Genomic DNA, 21206 nt, shown 5'->3' with positions numbered 1-21206 from the left:
TCAGGCTGTAGGGGGGTTAACACTGTTACCATTGTCCTGAGGGAAGTAGTAGTACTAGTAGTTGTTTTATGAGACATTTAGCAAGCATTGTAAACTGAATTATTAGTATTGCGTCGCTTAATCTAGAAGCAATAAGGGTGAGAGAAGTTGCTTAACTGCAGTGTTCCCCTAGAGGGTACCGTCACATGCACGCATGTAGGCATTGGTGTTTTTTTGTATGCATTGTTAGTACTCTCCACACTCAAGCCAGAGTTATACTGTCATTGTTTCAGAGTAAACAATTACATCACAAATTTGTTTTGCTGCAGTGCTTTCAAGCTAAAACTATTTTGAATCCTCTAAAATGTATTGCTGCTGGGGCAGAGAAATTAAACTTAATTGTAGATCAGTGAACCTTTTGTCATGCCTTTTTTATTAGGACCAATGGAAACAAGTTTCATTAGAAATTCCTCACTCTCACTCAGACAAAAAAGCTTTTAATGGGAGCTTCCATTTACTTCAATTTTGCATGAGTTTGCTTTTATTTTTTCATAATGGTCTACATAGATTTGAACTTGGCTTCCTGTTTGTGTGAGATGGATAGTTGATAAAAGGTTTTGTTATGGATAGATAAAGTATTGGAATTCTCTCCTACACAGTTAACACTTTACCCATTGTTTTCTAAAAACCCTTAGATTCCATTTTAACATTCTGTGCTGCAAAATAACGTGTGGCCTGGGGTGAAACTGACCCAGTGTCACCCCCTGCCCCAACCATTCACTTACTAATCCAAAGAAAGGGAGTTTGCAGCAGTTTGGGTTAGTTAGATTGTTACAAGTTGTCAACAAGGGATCCTCTTGAGTCCAGCAGGACCTTTGCTTTCACTGTCTCAACTTTGTCTACCATAGCATTAGTATATAAATCCTCTTAGAAAATCTGCACTCACTGCATGTGACATAGAATATCTGAGGGCAATATGGCATATACCTGCAAAGCATACAGAGAACATCACAAGTCCTATGTTTGAGGTGAATAGGAAAAATTTCAAATACCTCAATAGGACCAAAGCAGAGCTACCATGCTGTGGCCAGTTTGACTCCAAAAGGCTGTACGACCGTTCAGCTAACCGCCTGTGGGACATGGTGAAGTCTTGTCACTTTAAGAAGGCCCACTGCACGGCTGAAGACTTTGAGTCTGTGAGTAATTTTCTCGCTTGCCTTTGAACTTAATCCTTTCAGCTGAGGTTTTCGCCTTAAGGCTCTGACAGTTGTATGGGAGATAAGGATAAACCAGGAAATATGCATATAAACCACAGTGTATTGAAGAATCAAAGACTTCCTCCCTTATATATATTTTTTTTTTACCTGGTTTCAGAGTGTGATTGGTTTCACAGAAGATGGACAATTGAGTTTTATATATATATTTATATTCTCCTAGTATGCACATTGCCTCATGTTGAAAAAAATCATTAGGACTTATTTAATCTTTGAAGACCATAACTAGACATCAAAGTCAAAAACATTTTCAATTTGATCTCCATGCCTTACTGATGAATTTCTGCATCAATTAATTGATGTTTAGCTAGTGGTAAGCATGTAGTGTATATGTGCAAAGCTATGCTTTTAGTTTATTAGTTTATCGTAGTTACTTAAAAAACTCACCTTGCTAACCTACACGCTTAATTTTCAAAGACAAACCATTTATAAAGCCTTGATGGTCTGAATGGCCACAGAATGTCTGAAGCCTTTTTGCTTCAGACATTCTGTGCTGAGAGATGTGCGTGATAGTTTTCAAACAGGTGCTCAAACCTGGGAGTGCAATTCGTTTGTCATCCGTGGCACATCTTTCATGAAATCACTAAAATTCCCTTTTCTCTAGTTGGACAATGTTTAAATTTGGGCAACTGAAACCATTTGGAAATGTTCATGTGTAGGACGATTTTATGTTCGCACTTATTATGGCAGTTGAATGATAGACTAATAGTGAACTCATTTAAACCAGTTCATCTTGATTGTTGATCTTATGAGCTAATATAATGGAATTCACTGTATCAGAGTTGCATTCTAAATAAATAACCACATTTTACTTTGGTCATTGTTTTGCATTATAGTGTGTAGTCTGATGTGTATTAACATTCCTATTTGTGATTTGTTTTGTAGATCTTTTTGTTAAGTAGAGTATAGGAAATCTTTGGATGGAGAATAACAAATTACCTTCAGACTGAAAGAACAAATTGCAATTCCAGACTAAGTGGAAGATGCGGTGCCACTTAGGGTTTTTATGTAAAATTTGGCCTGATGTTCTCACAAGTATCTACTAAACATATTGTATGTTACAAAAATGAAGTCTTTTTCGGTTTATAAATGCCCGACGTCATCGGACTGAGTTTGGAAGATTATTCTGTGGTATTTACAATGCCTTGTATTTGATTTGAGATCTAAGAGCATCAAGGCAGATTAACTCTGCCCCTATGGTGTTAATAACCTCACCAACCGCTTCACATCCATGGCAGCATCTCACAAGGCATTAAGTTGTGAAGACTATCGATAGCTCTTGTTTGGGGGATTAATTAAGACCCTGCTCAATCAGAAGGCAGTGTCACTGCACTGATGTATATTCCACAAATAAAGGTCATGTGTTATCATGTTTTTCAGAAATATTGCACTAAGAAAAAATGGCACATCCAATATTCAGCCAGTGAGCAAACAATGAAGTTTCACTAAAACCCTACTGACTTTCCCAAAGTGGGATAATAATGTGACTGAAGTTTGAGCAACACAGTGTCATCAGAAGATGGTCAAGACCAGCTTGTCCATTGATGTGCGGAGGTATCTTGAGGCTGTCCAGTATTGGGCAGAATACTTGAAGTGATTGGTTTCCTCTAGAATTTACACCTATATGTGGTCCTGGGGTCAGAGGGCGCATGCTGCTCAACACTTCCCATGTTCCAAAGAGTTTGCTTCTTTGACCTTGTGGTCCAAAAAAGTGTAATTGCATTATGAATGTAAATTGCCTATGTATTCATTAAGCTCAGCATATAAATAATGCATGGAAAAAAACTAGTGTGCCAATTAAAATGTTGAAGTTCTACTAACAGTATTTGTAATTGCATTAAAAATTGCATTTTCTGTGCAGCATTAGGGGACATATAAAATGGAAGTTGAAATTTTTGTCAATTGTTGCCTTATGCTCTTTGTGTTAACCTCTGGTACTGCCAATCACTTGACTACAGAATACTTGTTGAAATGACAAGGTGCTTACGTTTTTTAATAGAAGATAGAATATCTTCAGCTGCTCGCTAGTTAAGTTGGTAGTAAATGACTTCATCAGTTACTGATGACTTGTGACACAGGGATTAACACCTGGGAAGGGGGTTGACACTAAGACATATTTAACACTATGAATTGTAATTTACTACCTAATAAATTACTTAAAACAAGGCACACAAATTTGCAAGAACATCTAAAAAAGTGTGACAGGACAACAAGAAAGTGCTGTTATTGGAAGAACAAACATATTGGTGGCTTTGAGATGTCATCTGTGGTGGTAAATTAATTTTTAACAATTGGAAATCTAATCTTTTAAATAATTTAGAAATGTTAATTTAATGTTTACTTCCAATATAGAAGGTTTCATGAATCTATGTTCCAAATACTCCAAAGCATTTATAACTTATAACTGGAGTTCTCATCTGAATGTTAAGATATTCAGTGAGTATACGGAGCGGACATTCGGAGGATTTTTCGTAGAGCGGAACATCTATTGTAATGGGACAGTTTTGGCACTGGTGAAAATCTCTGACCCCCTGGGCTTGAACTAAATGGGCAATAAATTGAGACATGATTTTGAAGTTACTTAAAACAGTGACCTCCACAAACATGAAGAAGTGTCTTTTCCCTCAGCCTTTTTTGGTTTTGCTATTGAAGGTTGTGGCTTTGTTAGTAGTGATTTTTGTTCCTCACTAGGGATGCTTATTTAGATTCAAATTGTGCAATACATAGGCATTTAAATGGGGTATATTAATGTTAATGGTAGGGATGCAAATTTTGATTTTTTTTCTTACTGATAGCCAACCCGCGTTAATTGATCAATAACTGTTAAAGGTGCTCTAAGCGATGTGCGCGTGTTCTAGCCACAACATTTGTCACATACAGCAAACATGTCCTAACTATCCACGGGCTACCTGTCCCCAGAACACACTGTAAAAAAACACGGTCTCTGTAGACAGCCCACGGTCTACAAACGGCAACAAAAATAAACTGTGCGCATCTGAACCACAAAGGATACACAAACAGTATTCCAGCCAATAACCCACAAGAAGGATTTGGGGGTCGAGGTGGGGGATTAGTGCCGAAAAGCAATGAAGGGAGAGGACGGGATGAGGACGAGGAAGGGGCAAGCTAGTCTCATTTTGTTTGTACACAACAAGTAACGTCACCCAATTGCTTAGAGCACCTTTCAACCAACAAGCAGGCAACTGCATTCCCAGAGTTCCCATATCCAGGAGGCACCAGCAATTTTGTGTACAGCTACGGACTTTTACCGGTTGTGTTGTGGACAAATGGAGCCACTTGGAGCCACTATGGAGCTGCTTGCGCGACCGGTTTCTACAAGGCCGCAGCTGTCCGGACACTGAACTTGTCCATACCTGTGTCCATCGCATCAATTAGTGCAGAGATGTCAGCTGTGTGTCTGCCTGGCATACTCTGTGTATAGGATGGCTGATTTAACTCACCAGTCCTCATCTTTATAGTGGCATGTGTCACGTAGATCTCTGCTGTGAGCAAGTGCCATTCACCAGAGAGCCATTAAACTCGGCAAAAATAGAGCTTAGAAAATGCAAAGTTTGCACTAGCAAGTTCACTAGTAGTTAAGTTCAAAAGATTGTAGCGCTTTATTTTTTTTAATTATGTTTTTAATTGTTTAAATGACAGCCTTAATGGGATAAAAAATGTATTGTCAATTAACTGTTAAACTGTTCATTGTCAACGTCCCAATTACACAGGGTGACCAGAACTTCAGGGCATTTACCTATAAATTAACTGGATTAACACATAGCTTTGCTTTACATTATGTTCTTATCCTACTTTGAGAACTTGGCAGGAAAAATCACATGTCTTCTGTGCAATTATATACAATAACATGAAGTGTAATATCCTGCAATTCAACTGGTTTATCTTGTAAGATATTTAGAAGTCCAGGAGTCCAACCTTAGCCACAGGCAAACAAAGATGTAATGAATACATTTAAGATGTTGTCATGTAGGGTAAGCATCTCCATTTCTTGCTCAGCAAGTATCCATGGCAACTCCAATTGTGCAGGTAGGGCCAGATCACTGGTGGTAATTGCTTCAAACCAATGCATACTTTTACCAAATTGACCTTTATCAAAACCTTGAGCCATATTAATCATTTGTTTAGTTTCCTTTTAGGCTGTGTTCTGACTTTGTCGAGTCATATTGATTTATAAAGCCGTCTGCATGGAGGCACCAGACAACATCTTTCCAAATAGGGCTGAATGGCGCCATTTGGTACTGTATGTCAGGGTGAAAAGAAGTATAAATCTGTAACATCATAACCGACTTTAATATAACGGTTTTGCTGTGTCGCTGAAATCATACAGGCTCCACCGACTTCACATGGTGGCCATTTGGCTTCCCTTTTCATTTTGTTAATCTTTTTTTCTGAGACATTGTCAGCTCAGACATAAGTTGAGTCATCAGGGATCTTGGAAGAAAGTTGGGAATATAAGGTGCTTAACCAGCTATGTTATGATAGGCATACACACTTAAACCAATGGTTATACAGAATGAAATCCTTGATCTTGTTTTGGAAATGCAAAGAGTGGAAAAATGGTAGAGAATTACATTTTTGTTTTAAAGATGCATGTCACATGAGCTCATCTTAAACTCTGAAACTCTTTCCATTCAAGGTGCATGGCCATGAAGATCTTTACTCATTTGCATGTTACCATGCCTTGCTCTGTAACTATATTGTTTAATCGCTTAACACGAATCACTGGTTTGTGTTGCACAGCTCATTGGATGTTCTAATTTAATAATATGTTGTTTTTTTTTGTAACCCGGGAAATGCATCTTCTCAAAAGCACAAAGCAGACCATCCAATGTCCACTGCTGTTCTCTGTGTATAATTAGATTCAAATCCTGTTCTCTGATCGTTGACAACTCATTATCCTCTCTCATTCCCACTAGCCCCATTAGTGTGAGTGGCCTTGCTTCATTTTCCTCTCTTTTTTTTCTTTGTCTTAAGCTGTGACCCCAAAGCTGTTTGCTGAGCGGCGGGATCAAGAAAGGATTCACTTAGATGAAATGACAGGCTAATAGCATTTAATAAGCTGTTTCTGCATTAGGTTGTCCTCCCCAGCTTGTTTGCAGAGCAAGGCTATCTGACAATGTCCATCTGCAACCTTCAACTGTGTTTATGCACATCTCTAGCAAGCATCTGTGGCATTGTATGTCTGTATGTATGTATGTATGTATGTATGTATGTGTTTTATGTTTTGTGTATGTGTGTGGCTGTGATTAGAGAGGGACAGGGTGACACAACTAATGGAGAGAGATGTACAATGGGCAGACCTGGCAGCGCACAATGGGCTTTCAGCACCTTAGCCTTGATTCAGAAACTCAGGAAGAGTGATGGTTTGAAAGGATCCCAGCTATAGTAAAATCCCAGGCAGGATAAGAGCTCTAACTGTTTTTCCAAGAGAAAAGACATGATTTGAGTGGGATAGTTATTAACCAAGATGAGAAGCAAACCTCCCACATGTATCCCAGCAAAAACCCAGTGAGTTCCTAGAGGTCTTTAGACTTTGATATGAATATGTACCGTACTACTGAAAGATCCACTTCTTAAATGGATGATTAGTCATTTTTCACACAATAAAAAAAATGACTGTTCTAGTTTGTGTGCATTTTCAATTCAAGAGTTTGCCGTTTAAATGACAAATCATCAACTGGTCATAAAAAAATGTCAGCTTACAAAGATTCTGTGAAAGTACACTGCACGTTTCAGAGAGGGAGGTGGACAACGTTTTTAGATCAGATTTTGGAAATTGATAGGCCCTGATGGAATTCCATCCCAGGACTTAAAAGCATGCAATAGATCAGCGGTTATAGCGATTTACTGGCATTTGTTTTTCATAAGATACTGACATTTTCTTTGAAGACTATTCTTGTACCTGTATCCAATAAAACATCAGTAGCATGTCCAAATGATTGTAAGCCTATCGTGTTATTATCTGTGCTAACCTGAGAGCTGTAGTTAAGCGTCTGCTTCCAGAGTAGGGCTAGAACAATAATCTACCCTGGTTGATAATCGGGCAGTTTTTTGGCACTGTGCAGATGATCTGTTCTTTATTTAGCGGAAAACCGATGCATGAACAAATCTTAATTTTGAATAAAGATTCTCATTTTCTATGTAAATGCATTTCTGTTCGAAGATCTGTTATCAGTTTTATTAACTATTAATAATTAGTATCAGTTTTGGCCTTAAAAATCAGTATCCGTTGATTCCTATTCCAGAGAGCCACTGCACATTGCCCATTGTCACCTGGGCTAATAGGTCAGTTGAAAATGCACTTTCCTTGTCCTGTACACTGCTCTTGAACACCTTGACGGGAGGAATGGCTCTGTCCAATTTTAGTTCGTTGATTTAAGATCTACCCGTTTCAATACCAATGTGCCAACAAAACTGGTGTTTAAACTCTGATTTGTTTTCCACCCCACCTGTGCTTGGTTGTATGCAGTGGTTAAACATTTACAATATAACTCATACCATCTGTGTTCTTGGAGTTGTGATATGTTGTGAAAAATAAAGTTGTTATAATAATAATAATATAATAATAATAATCTACCTGCACCATATTCTGCTGTGCAGTACCCGATTGCTCTGCTGATACGGTAGATCTCAGATCCCTGTTTGGGTCTCTGGTGTCTGAAGGAGACAGTTTAGGGAAGTGGCGCTGCTCTACATTGAAAATGGAAAACCGAAACTGCGGCAGAAATACACGGAGCAGAAACGCAACACATCTGCCGCAGCATGTTGACAGCAGAGCACCTCCATAAACCTGAAGCTGCACCGCTTTTTACAGCCAGAGTGGAAACTAAGCAACATGCAATTTCATAGTTGTCAGTCAACCTTTTAAAATACATTTGAGGGTACACTCAAAACATTCGGGGCAAAATGATTGGTGCTGAAGGAGATGGAGCTGAGCTCCGGCAGAGTGTGTTGTGAACTTGAAGAGGCGGAGCTGCGCTTTGGTGCGCTCCGGCCCAAATTAACCTCAGATTCTATGCTTTCAACAGGCAGAGTCAGAACAGTAAGGTTGGGGGAAAATCTTTCATACACTATCATCCTTAATTCGAATGTACCTTAGGGATTTTGCCTTAAGCCTTTGCTCCATATTATGTTCACTCAAGAGTGTATCGTTAAAAACTATAATAACCAAATTGTCAATTTAGCAAATATGTAAGAGCTATGACAACAGTATGGTTGCGTACAGAACAGAGTTGAGATAAATTTCACTGTGGTGCAGAGAGAACAATTTATCCTTCAGTGTAGACAAAACTAAATAGTTTGAGGGTACAGCTGTTGAGACTATGATTTGTTCTATTTTTAAATACAGATCTTCAAATTACTGTCTTACTTGGTTTGAAAACTCTGTCTACACTAGAAGCAAAGCTCAGCAAAAGCCTTTACAGTACTTGCCCTGATGTCTTTAAAACTTAAGCACATTGGAAATGTCTGTGGTTTGTTTCTGTTAACTTTCCAAGTTACTGAATGAATGAAACTACTATAATTTTAAAGGATAATAACAGGCTCTCTTACCTTATCCTATCTTAAGACGTCTTTTTTAACAGAAAACTCTGCCTAAAGCACTTTGTCCCAATTGTTGATTATAGTGTTTACAATATTTATTGTTGTTGGAGATTATTAAGTCCAAGGATAAAGATGGGCAGATAAAGACTCTTTATTGTACCTTGAGGGTATGTACAGACTGAGCTACAGTACATAGAGCAGGAGTGGCTAAACACTTGTAAAGGTTTCTGCCTTTAAGAAACCCAGTAAGTAACATTTTTATGCCGTTTGAAGTACATACTGGAAACACTCAGGCTAATTTGACTTTCAGTCCTGAAAAAACATGGTTACAATAAATGGTTATGCACTGAATATGAATTAATTTCTCATCTGCAGTAAACATTCACCAATTAAGCTTGAGGTGGCGTGGACCTCGCTGAGCGTGCAACACGCAACAGCAACCCTTGGTTGAAATAAATGATAGTGCAGTGTTGGTGTTTTATATTAGCTTATCTACTGGGATAATTCTGTTTGTCATGCATTTAAGGAAGTCGTGCATACTTAAATGTTACAGTAAGGTATGCTCACTGCTTAAAATTAATTTCCCCAACTATAGGGAACTTTGAATTTAATAAGCTATTATCACATAATCTGTATTATAGTTAAATGCACCAACTACTGCAGGCACACACTCACAAAAGGAAAGCCTAATGAGGTTTGTTTGACTTATTGTCTGTCTTGCAGTCGGCTTCATTTATAGCCATGCTAAATTGATTTGGAAAATATTATTAAACCTACTGAACCGTCCTTTCTCTAATTATTACAGTGCAACTTCAACATTTACATTACTATATATATGCACACACACACACACACACACAAAGTGAAGCTGTTTCTGCAACTTAAACTAAACCTTTTGAGCCCCTCTCTCATCTCTGTGCTGCTGCATGCCTAGAATGTTAAACTGCTAAAGAATACAGCCCATTTCTAAGACTTCCTCCTACCTTGTTTAAACTGGAAAATCACCATACACCCACCTTTGGTTGGTGTCTCTGTGTTGAGCAGCTACAGGGATAAAGTCCTAACAGCTTAGACATCCAGAGCTATGATATGATTGTTTTTGCAAGACTGTTGTCAGTTTGAGCCCCCCAAAAGAATTATGACATTTTGATGCATAGATTAATCTTGTTTTTTTTGTTGTTGTTGTTTTTTGCAATGTGTTCAATCTTGACATTCTGCCATGTGGCCTCTTGAGCTTGATATTTAATATGTTGTAATTGTAAGCAAACTCCATCACTCCAGCATCATAATTTCATCACCACTGTTCACAAAGAGATGTAAACCTCTAGAGGGGTTGGTAACTTGGTATCAGATTACTCCTGGTCGAATGATGGCTGTATTGTAGCCTCCTATTTTAGTTGAACTAGACTTTGCGGTCGTGCTGCGCTGATAATGGCAGATAAGGCCAAGGTTGGCTCAGTAATTCAAGAGGATGGACGCTAATTTACGCCAAAAGACAAAAGCTGTGATTTTTTTTTCCCCCTCTCATCTATATGGATGGCTGTCTGCATGTTGTGCACTATAACTGGCGCTGCTGCAATCATTACTGCTGCTATGGAGACAGGAGGGCGGACAGGGTCTCATCCAAATCCATCAGCAAGTCTGAGTTATTTAGACCTGCCCTGCTCTGGACAGACTCATATGTAGAGTTCATACCAAGGGAGGGGCATGAGGGCTGCTAAATCATTCTACACCAGACCAGCTTTATGAAATCAATGCTTCTTAGTTTTTTCCTGCAGACAGTAGTGCATGGGGTGAGATGAGGATGATGTCTAGTAGAGAAGGAATAGTGTCTGTCTGTGTGCAAAGGGTGGATATCAACCTAATGTTAATAAAGATAAAGGGGTCAAGGAGGCAGTTGCGGTAAGCAGGAGCCAAGTACAGATAGCTAAGGCCTCATCAGCAGGGGCTACTGTACCATGTAGTAATAGTACACACAGTGATCACACAGGGGCGGCATCACATCGAGCCACATGCTTCATAAAGCAAGCCCAGTGCAGTCACAGTTACATGAGTGGGGTCATGTTGAGCCAAGCCTGAACTATGACCTTGGAGCCAATGGAAAAAGCAATATAGCCTGTTGTGTGGCTGTACACACTCACCTGTCCACACCAGCTAAGGATGAAGTGGAAGCATGTGACTCTGAGACTGTCAAATGTTTTCTTATTTTATTTCTTGAATTTGACCTCAAAAGTAAATAACCTAAAAAAACATGATAAACGTGAGCCATGCACATGCTCCTGACAGTGTAGGTAAATCACTTTTGAGTTTGAATAATGTGTATTCCTGGCAATGGATCTATGAATGGCAAAATAATCCAAAATGAGGGCAGCATTCCCCCATTCCCTCTGTGCACATAAACAGAGCCAGTCCCCAGCTCCAAACTGTATGTGTGGAAGTTTAAAAGAAGTTGAAACTAAAAACAATAATCATCTGTCAGCTGCCAGGCATAGAGGGGCCATGGGACGGGACAGTCAGTTCCTGACTAACTGAAATGGATGAGTGCATTGGATTTGTGATAGTAGAGACTGGACTTTTGGACCTGCAGTTGACAGACAGACAACCAGACAGACCTGTACCAATAAACCCATGATTTGGTCCATATAACGATTTTTGAACCACGATTTGATAAAAACATCAATTTTTTGGGGGGGGATGTGGGTGGGAGGAGAGTTATACTTAGTAAGCGTTACACAACTTCTCGTTTTGTTGGTGATTACATGTCATTTTACATCACAGTAATACAACAGAGACCTTATTTATTGATTGATCTCAATATCCATCGTTCCATCATAAGGTTAGCCTACTAAAAAAAGAGGCTGGTCGACAAGTTCTATAACGCTAACTAATTCTTGGTGGGTAACATAAGATTACAACATCTTTAACATGCTTATTTATTGGTATTATGCTTCTTTTGACTACTGTTAACATTTCTGGGCTAACCCACAAATTTATCAGTAATGTTAACTGTTTAGATGGGCGACTAATTTAAAGGTAATTTAGTTAGCTAGCACACCTCAGTCTCCCGCCGCTGCGAGGTTTCCGTCAGGATGAGAGCTGCTAACAGCCCCAGGGACACATCCACAGTCGGTCCCCAGCCTGCTAGCAGCCAGCCACTGTCATTACAGCAATCCAAACAGGATCAGCTCTTAACTCCGGTGCTAAGGACGCTAACAGCAGTTTTCTGATCTGTTGGGAAACAGCGGCCATTCGTAAAGTCACAACTTCATTAATGTTACCGGTATTTGTGCCGAAAATCTCCTCACTGCCAATGTCCATGCATTCTGGATCTCCACGCCCCCAAAACCAGAACCGTCACTTTCTCCCAATTAGCCCCCTGGTACAATGCTGAGCTACGGAAAATGAAGGTGGCTTGGCGTGCCATTGACCGGGGATACGAAGCCACAGGTCTCACTGTGCACACTGGGAACACCAAAAGGACTACTCAAAGTCACTCACAGAGGCACGGTCACATTTCTACTCAAACCTCATCAGAAACAGTCCCAGAAACTACAAACAGCTGTTCTCCATCATAAATCATCTTCACAAACCACAAACCCCCTCACTTCCACAAAATACAGTGTGATAATTTCCTGGCCTTTTTCAAAACTATCCAACTATCCGCTCAGCGCTTGCAATCTCTGTTTCCCAGAAATCTCACAGCAAGAAGTTGAGAAGATAATCAAAAGGATGAAACCCGCCACCTGTGCCCTCGACCCCTTTCCTACATCTGTAGTGAAAGCAAACTGCCCTAAGCCCTCTCATTACCACTGTAATAAACCACTCCCTCCAGTCCGACAATGTTCCATCTGCCCTTAAAACTGCCATAATCGGACCACTTCTAAAAGAAAAATACACACAATTGATTCAGGTACATTTGCAAATTACAGGCCCATTTCTAATTTTTCATTGTTATCTAAACTACTGGAAAAAGTTGTTGCACCCACCTCCAGGATCATCTCAAACATAACCTTTTTGAAAAATTCCAGTCTGGTTTCCGCTCTGCCCCCAGCACAGAAAAAATCCCTTGTTAGATTCACAACCAACCCACAAATGACAGCTGATGCTGGTTCACCTTCCCTCTTCATACTCCTTGATTTGTCTGCTGCTTTCAACACTGTGGATAATGGGATGCGCCTCAACCGGATACACCAAATCACTGGACTAACTTGGAAGTGCAAGGTCACCAGAGGTGTCCCAGAGGGGTCCCACTGGGGTCAGTCCTTAGCCCCATCTTCTTCATCATTCTGATCCTCCCCCTTGCCATGTCATTATTTTTTATGGAGTCTTATTTCACTGCTATGCTGATGACACGCAACTGTTTATGAAATTGGAAACACACCTCTGCAGCTTCACCAACATCATCTCCGTCTTCAACACTCCTGTCTCCTGCCTCCTGTCTCCGCCTGTCTGGAGGAGATAAAGGTGTAGATTAAACACAACTTCCTCCAGTTAAACGGCTCCAAAACTGAGGCAATTGTTGGCACCTCACATCAAATCCAGTCTTCCTCCATAACTGGTACAACTATGTCTGGTCGTGAGATCCCCCCCCCCCCCCTCCAGAACTGTCACCAATCTTGGTGTAAGTTTTGACCCTCAACTCACGTTTTGAAGCCCATATGACAGGGGACTACCTTTGACACATTGAGCTCCTCTCTGTTTTCTATCCATTTTTGGACATCCACCTGGGGAGTTATTCCCTCCGCTCAACAAACTCCAACTGCCTCCTTCTCCATAAGACTAAGCTCAGCACCATGGGTGATAATGCTTTCTGTTCTGCCGCTCCTCAGATCTAGAATTCCCTCCCCGACCATTTGAGGGCACCTCAAACTACTGAGACGTTTATAAAAGAAGTTTTAATTAAACCTGCAAGTTGTTGCACTATTTGTATTTTTTATGCTTTTATAGCATTACACTTATTATTATTATTATTATTATTATACTGTGTATACATATTTATCTATATCAGGTGTTAAAATTAAAAACAGATAAGGACTACTATTTACAACACTACGAGACATTTCTAGCTGGTGAAACTGTCTCAGTATAACACTGATGTTGTCAGACAGCAGTCTGAGCCTCAGCCCACTTGCAGGTGCTTGGCGCTGCGCTTCTGGTCTCCAGGGCAGCGAGGTCACCAGGAGAGTGCAGTGCAGCCTTACTTTGCTAATAGAGATTCCATTAGGGCTAGCTTCACAGCGGAGCATTCAGTTTCAATCCAAAACATGCAGCTCACCTGGCATATCAGCGCAAGCCGCATGTGTAGAACTTTGCAGCTATAGATGAAAGGAAGAGAGCTGAAAATAGGATGTTTTGGCGCTTGTCATTTTTCTTTGGCGCTGGCTATAAACCCCTTTGGGGGAACCAAAACTCTCTTTGCTGCAAAAACCGTGCTTTTATTCTTAAACTCTTTTAAAGTATTTCTGTGAACTATATTTTTCTTTTTCCTTCAAAGTATTTCTGTGAACTAAAACAAAGCGGTGTATTTACTGCTGCTCAATGTCATTGGTGTCAGTGCTATGATTTAGACAATAGGTAATGTTTCTAAGCTAAATGACAAATATTTTAACAAAAAAATCTTGAGCAGTAACACTATTACAAAATTGTCTTTGCATTATTTAAATATTATTTCAAATATCCGTTCAGCACATGCTTAAAAACTTCAGTGATTGCATTATGTGTTACAAGTTGTGCCGTCCATTTCACAGATAAAAGTTCATAAAACATAAGAACTTTGTGTATCTGTACTGTTGGAAAAGCTTTCCACCATTACCTGTTCTCTCAGTCCTCTGTGTTATTAGTATCACATCGCTCACCTTGTGCGCCACAGCTCAGTAGATTTATATCCTTGGTTTGGTGCTCAGGCCTTCTCAGGTGAGTGGGGGTATTGCCTATAGTCTTAGTAGTGGAGGCAGTGAGCAAGAGACATAATGGACTGGAAATGGTTTTCTGCATCAGATCATGAGTGATGGCACTTATTCACTGGAAAGATTGACATCTACAGTGGCTTTCATACTAATTGTTTTTGTTGAAATCTTAGAAACATAGACAAAAACATTGTTCTATATTGTCTATGTGATCCAAAAGACATGTCTAAGTGCACACTACTTTAATCTAATATGAATTTTTCAATCCCCGGGGATTTCTTTAACTTTGAAAGATTTTGGTCTGTTGACTGGAGAGTTTCACAAGGAACTACAGTAAAATGTAACAAATTTCTTAACACACTTTCCATTTCTGTGCTCTTTTCACTTCAACAGACTAACCGGATGATGAGCAGTGCTTTTAGCAAGTCCTAGATCAAGTCAAATGTGTAGGATATAATAGACACTGTCTGTTTTGAACATTTAAAACCAATACCACAGTCAGTATCTCCAGCTGAGCTGTGTTTCAAGTTATGCACTTTATGGAAGTTGTTTCAAAGAGAGTTCGCATCACAAACACATTTCAGTACTTATTTCTCGTATAGGACAAGTCTCTCTAATAACTCTAGTGTATATTCTCTCTCAAAATATTTAGAAATTAATTGTGGAAACACGATTTCTAAACAACAGTGGGCACATCTAGGGCTACACAATTAATTACAATTGTATCGAAATTGTAATAGACATGTACAATATCCAAATCGCCGGGGGGGCGCAATATATGTTAAAGGAAAAAAATGTGTCTAACCGTTCTGAATGAAGTATTGTGGCGCTGCAGAGACATCCCAGCCTACAAATGCTATTCTTCAGACCACTTTAAATGTTTCACTCTGTTTCATTGCAGCCATTTTCCAAAAATCAACTAAGTTCATTTTATTTCTCATTAATGTGTCAGCACCCCATCTTAGTTTTTTGAGGACCCCATCCCAAAAAACTGAAATGTAGAATATTTTACAAATTTATCAAAAAAGAAAAACTGAAATATCACATGGTCATAAGTATTCAGACCCTTTGCTCAGTATTGAGTAGAAGCACTAATTTCAGCTACTCATGCCATGAGTCTTCTTGGGAAGGATGCAACAGGTTTTTCACACCTCGATTTGGGATCCTCTGCCATTCTGCCTTGCAGATCCTCTCCAGTTCTGTCAGCCATTTTCAGGTCTCTCCAGATATGCACAATTGGGTTTAGGTCAGGGCTGTGGGTGGGCCAGACAAGAATGGTCACGGAGTTGTTCCAAAGCCACTCCTTTGTTATTTTAGTTGTGTGCTTAGGGTCATTGTCTTGTTGGAAGGTGAACCTTCTGCCCAGTCTGAGGTCCTAAGCACTCTGGATGAAGTTTTTTTCCAAGATATCTCTATACTTGGCCGCATTCATCTTTCCTTCATTGCAACCAGTTTTCCTGAAAAAGCTGAAAAACGCACCATAGCATGATGCTGCCACCACCGTGTTTCACTGTTGGGATTGTATTGGGCAGGTGATGACCAGTGCCTGGTTTTAACACCAAAAAGTTGAAACTTGATCTCATCAGACCAGAGACTCTTATTTCTCATAGTCTGGGAGTCCTTCATGTGTTTTTTGGCAAATTCTTTGCAGGCTTTCATATGTCTTGCACTGAGAAGAGGCTTCAGTCGGGCCACTCTGCCATAAAGCCCCGACTGGTGGAGGGCTGCAGTGATGGATGACTTTGTGGAACTTTCTTCCATCTCCCTACTGCATCTCTGGAGCTCAGCCACAGTGATCTTTGGGTCTTCTTCTTTCTCACCATGGCTCTTCTCCCACGATTGCTCAGTTTGGCTGGACGGCAAGGTCTAGGAAGAGTTCTGATCGTCCCAAACTTCTTCCTTTTAAGGATTATGGAGGCCACTGTGCTCTTATGAACCTTGAGTGCTGCAGAAATTGTTTTGTAACCTTGGCCAATCTGTGCCTTGCCACAATTCTGTCTCTGAGCTCCTTGGGCAGTTCCTTTGACCTCATGATTCTCATTTGTTCTGACATGCACTGTGAGCTGTAAGGTCTTATATAGACAGGTATGTGCCTTTCTAATAAAGTCCAATCAGTTTACACAATGCAGGACTCCAATGAAGAAGTAGAACCATCTCAAGGAGGATCAGAAGAATTGTACAGCATGTGACTTAAATATGATTGTCACAGCAAAGGGTCGGTATACTTATGACCTTGTGATATTTCAGTTTTTCTTTTTTAATACATTTGCAAAAGTTTCTACATTTCTGTCAAGATGGGGTGCTGAGTGTATGTTAATGAGAAATAAAAGAACTTGTTGGATTTTTAGAAAATGGCTGCAAAAAAACAGAGTACAAATTTAAAGGGGTCCGAATACTTTCTGTACTGTGTGTGTGTGTGTGTGTGTGTGTGTGTGTGTGTGTGTGTGTGTGTGTGTGTGTGTGTGTGTGTGTGTGTGTGTGTGTGTGTGTGTGTGTGTGTGTGTGTGTGTGTGTGTGTGTGTGTGTGTGTGTGTGTGTGTATAAAATGTGTTTATGTATGTAATATAACATTCAATGAGAATAATTGTACAAAAATAACTTTTGAAAGAGTTGGACCAGAGGTTATGGTTGATTTGTATAGACCTCCAAATTGGAGGGAAAAACTAATTCTTTATCTGAAGTGTTACTAAACATGCTGATTTTCATTGTTCTTTTTTTTAAATACCATTCAATAAAATCAAAAGTCCTTATCCAGCTAATTTCCATTAGAAATAGCATGCTTGCATATTGAGTTTTGAAATTCAAGGCCCTGTGAACCCTCAAGGCTCGCATATACAGTGAATGCTTTATAGTTAATGCATGTAACAAAGCCCTTCTCTGGTGACCTCATCACCTCACTCAGATTTCTAAGCTTTTCTGAAGCCCATCTGAGCAGCAATGTATAATTATCTCAACAAGTCACCTCTTCAGTTGGGTGCTTTATTTGGCAGCTGAATGGCTGGGAAGTAATGCACATGTTGATACTTGGAGTCTGTAATAATTGTCTTGATGTTTCACAGAAGGCTGTGTACATATGCTTTTCCTGTTATTTTGTCTTCCATTAAACATTTTCATTTTTAATACCACAATATAATACCACACAATAATGCGTATATATCTACAGTTATTTCCCAAGGTGTGAAGAAATTCTGAGGCTTTGATTTAAAGCGAAAGGGGCAGTGATTTACATGATTATACAAATGGAAGACCAGCTAATGTGCAAGGCAGACGAGATAGCAGGGAAATTCACACACAACCTCTCATCTTTCATATAGCTGGATGTAAATATCAGCCTATTTTGAAACCTCACAAATAACTCATCAATTGGTCACAGACTAAGCAACCTCTAAGAAAAAACATCAGTTGTTTCCCCATATAGAATGTTTTATCATGGTGGCCTGCCACAATTATAAATGTGGCCTGAATAAAATAATCTCACTTGGTAGTCTTGCCTGTTTTGTGGACCTTTTGGAGCATTCCTAACAGAATTATTGGCCTCATAAAACCTTCTCTGCTTCTTCCTGTTGAGTGTGTCAGCAGTGTGGAAGCAGCAGACTCCTGCAAATACAGGCATGTCTTTGATATTCTCAGATCAGACTGCTATCCATCAAAAAAATGAACAGAAAAGAGAGATGGTATTTTTCACTGATTAACTGTGACCAAAGTTAGCTTTGAATAAAAAAAAAACTGTCAATGATGATCTGACAGCATGGGTGGACTGGCCATCTGGTGCAGTGGGATTTCCTCCGTAGGCTGTTCCACCTGTGGGTCGACAGTGAATCTGGCTACAATAACACAAACAGAAAATTGTCAGCGTTATCGTCCTGCGTCAAACTGATGAGTAGCTTCAGATAATTGGAGTTCTAAAGAAATAATTTAGAGGGTCTTTAGAAAAGTGCTTCATGACCAGAGAAAAGAAGCTACGAGATTAGTTTGCTCAGAAAGTAGAAAACCACCAACTATCAGAAAGCACAGAGTCATACACGACAAATAACCTGGGGGACGTAATCAGTGGTGGAGGACGTATTCAGATTTTTTACTTAAGTAAAAGTTCTGATTCCACACTGTAAGCATGAAAAATGTCACTTAAACCTACTTGTGTAATTTCTTTAGTTGATTCTTAGCAAAGTCACCTGTTCTATTCACAAATATGTGCTCATACATGTTATTAATTCTACCAACTAATACCCGTAGAATCTGTCATTCAGAATACATACGAGCAAGTCGCTCGAATAGCAGCAGACATGTTGCTGTTGCATGTTAAAAAACATTAGGACATACCTCAGCCTTTCGCGCTTTTACACTCAGTGGCACCATGACGAATGCAAGGGGGAGATTACTCACGACTGCCAGCAGATTTGAAAGCCTGTTGAAGATGGAGGATCACACATATTCTCAAGAACATGCAACAGAGTCACCAAGGAAGCGAATAAGAGAAATAAAACGATAACGCGACGGGCAAAGCAACAAGACTAAAGATGCGTGTAAACTATTGAGATACTAAGAGCTAAATTCAGGTTTGATCACCAGAAGAGTTAAAACACGCTCAGAATGGGAAGGTCTAGAAAGTAATATTCAGTTGATTGTTATATACAATTTCACCGCTAGAAATTCTTACACAATGTAGCTTTAATTAAAAGTATTAAAAATAAAAGTACTCAGTTCAGAAAAATCATCACACTTTAGAAACTGGAAACCATCAGTTTTGTCAATCAGGGCTGTGGTACTCGAGTCCGAACTCAAGACCGTTTTTCTAGACTCGGACTTGTCTCGGTTTCACCCACTGGTCCCTTGGTCTTGCCCGAGTCCAGTTGTCTTTATTATGTTAATAATAATGTTGGAGGGAAAGTAATGACTGTCTTGATACTGTCATGCATAAGACCTTTTTTTTATTTTTTTTCCTGTCCTGGACTTAGTCTTGACTCAGACTCAAACCTCTTTGGGCTCAGTCTTGACTTGGACTCGACTAGTCCTGGTCTTGGACCTGACAAAGGTGGACATGACCACAACCCTGCTGTCAATCAACTAAGTATTTAATTGTCTCATTTCAGCTGTAGGCCTAGATATTGTTGGAGTTTAATCACAACATCATATTTTATCAACTAAATGTTTTGTTTGCAGAAATCTTAATTGGTAAAGTAACTAGTTACTAAAGATGTCAGATTAGTGCAGTGACGTAAAAAGTACAGTATTGTGTGAAATGTATTTCAGTAGTGAAATGTACTGGAGTAGAAGTAGAAAGTTATGACACAGAATGGCGGCCGGTTGGTAACAATCTGGTATAAGAGTTAAGTGGTAAACTGAATGTTTATGAAAACATTTTAGGTGAGAAATAGGCAACATGTTTTAGTTTTATGTTTTTATTTTTTTCACTGCCTTGTTTTACAGTTTTTCCTGAGTTCAGTCTGAGAAAGTGAGAGCGGGGCAGCTGTCTCTCTCGATCTGCTATTATACTGTTAGTCTGTAGTTAAAGCAGCAGCCCTTGGCCAGCAACAGTTTGGCGTCAAACATGTCACTTGGAGGGTTTGCTGCTGGCCTGTGAGTAGGGATATCTGGGCACTGCTAAAGTGGAGGGAAGTGCAATATAGTTCATTTACACAGACTACCAACAACATTATGATACAAAGCTGGTTGAATATTGGCAGTGTATCCCTTCAACTTTACCAGGTTTTAACATTGTCGAAAGCACTGGCATACACTTCCACTTAAACTTCATGCTTAACGTTGTCATCAAGGTCAAAGGTCACAAAATGAAAAAGACAAAACAAAAGATCTCACTAATTATTGTTTATGCAAAGACAGCAGCATGCATACCGGTAAATGTTAAATGAATATATACAGAAAGAAAGGGGGTTTTCTGCTGTTGTGCTCATAAAGCGCAAGCTCTATAACATGGAGCTGTTTCTGTATCAGACGTACTCTACAGGCAGTGTATGATACTCAAAAGGTGACTGAGTACTATAGTTGGTCTAGAGCAAATTAGTCTCTCTTGGTCCCTCCAAAGCTGCTGGGCTGATGAGGGATGCTGTGGTGTTAGGACATTATCCGTCACCCAGCTTTGCCCCAACCCTCAACCTCTGTCACTTTGACAGATGTTTACATAAGTCAAATGTGAGGGAGTACATTGGGCCAGAAACTCAGCCTGTCACCACACACCTCCCATAATCACAACCTTATTTACAGTCATCTCCCACGAGCCTTGATTGATGACAGCCATCTCATTAACGCCATAGCAGTCCAAGGCCTCCTAACATGTCCGAACGGCACGTCCTCCCCCAGTCAGGCTGCTGCACTGCAATTAAAAGTCCCCTGGAAAGCAACTGTACTCCAGAGAAAGAGAAATGAACCACACTGTAGCCATTCCTTTTCCGCTTTGATATTGTTTGGGAAAGCAGCAGAGAAAATGTAAAGAGGCAAGGGGAGAATGAGAGTTTGGAAGGAGGGT

At 39.8% G+C, this 21206-nt stretch overlaps 2 long non-coding RNA genes across 2 annotated transcripts; both read right to left on the bottom strand.

Annotated features, from left to right (window-relative positions):
- Nucleotides 1-290: 290 nt before the first annotated feature.
- On the bottom strand, nucleotides 291-20413 carry LOC117953329. Its single transcript, XR_004658595.1, has 3 exons — nucleotides 20271-20413; nucleotides 4948-4954; nucleotides 291-302 (listed from the first exon to the last, which is right to left on the bottom strand). It is a non-coding gene; the product is annotated as an uncharacterized LOC117953329 (long non-coding RNA).
- On the bottom strand, nucleotides 11883-19366 carry LOC117953328. Its single transcript, XR_004658594.1, has 3 exons — nucleotides 19356-19366; nucleotides 12692-12696; nucleotides 11883-12001 (listed from the first exon to the last, which is right to left on the bottom strand). It is a non-coding gene; the product is annotated as an uncharacterized LOC117953328 (long non-coding RNA).
- Nucleotides 20414-21206: the final 793 nt, after the last annotated feature.

Source organism: Etheostoma cragini, chromosome 11, assembly GCF_013103735.1.
Source record: "Etheostoma cragini isolate CJK2018 chromosome 11, CSU_Ecrag_1.0, whole genome shotgun sequence".
Lineage (NCBI taxonomy): Eukaryota > Metazoa > Chordata > Actinopteri > Perciformes > Percidae > Etheostoma > Etheostoma cragini.
The sequence above is the reverse complement of the archived record's forward strand: the minus strand, read 5'-3'. Positions and strand labels throughout refer to the sequence as shown.